This window comes from Corvus brachyrhynchos, unplaced genomic scaffold, assembly GCF_000691975.1.
Source record: "Corvus brachyrhynchos isolate BGI_N302 unplaced genomic scaffold, ASM69197v1 scaffold48, whole genome shotgun sequence".
Lineage (NCBI taxonomy): Eukaryota > Metazoa > Chordata > Aves > Passeriformes > Corvidae > Corvus > Corvus brachyrhynchos.
In genome coordinates this window covers 2,700,206-2,700,445 of record NW_008240027.1, presented here as the reverse complement: position 1 = coordinate 2,700,445, position 240 = coordinate 2,700,206, and positions in this window count along the sequence as shown.

Here is a 240-nt window from a genome sequence, read left to right as displayed (position 1 = left end):
CGAGGACGGTTAACCCCGCCAAAGAAATTACAAAAAATTAGGTTTTCTCCTTCGTAAAAAAAGAAATAATCCCGATGGCGTCTGTTCCCGCATTCGTTAAAAAACGAAATATACAAAACCGCAAAGATAGCAGCAGTATTTTGCCTTAAATTAGGGTGGTTTCGTTTAGAAAAAAATGGAGGGGGGGCATTAAATCCCCGCCCGCTGGTTTCTGCTCTGCAAAATCCTTTTGTTTTCCAG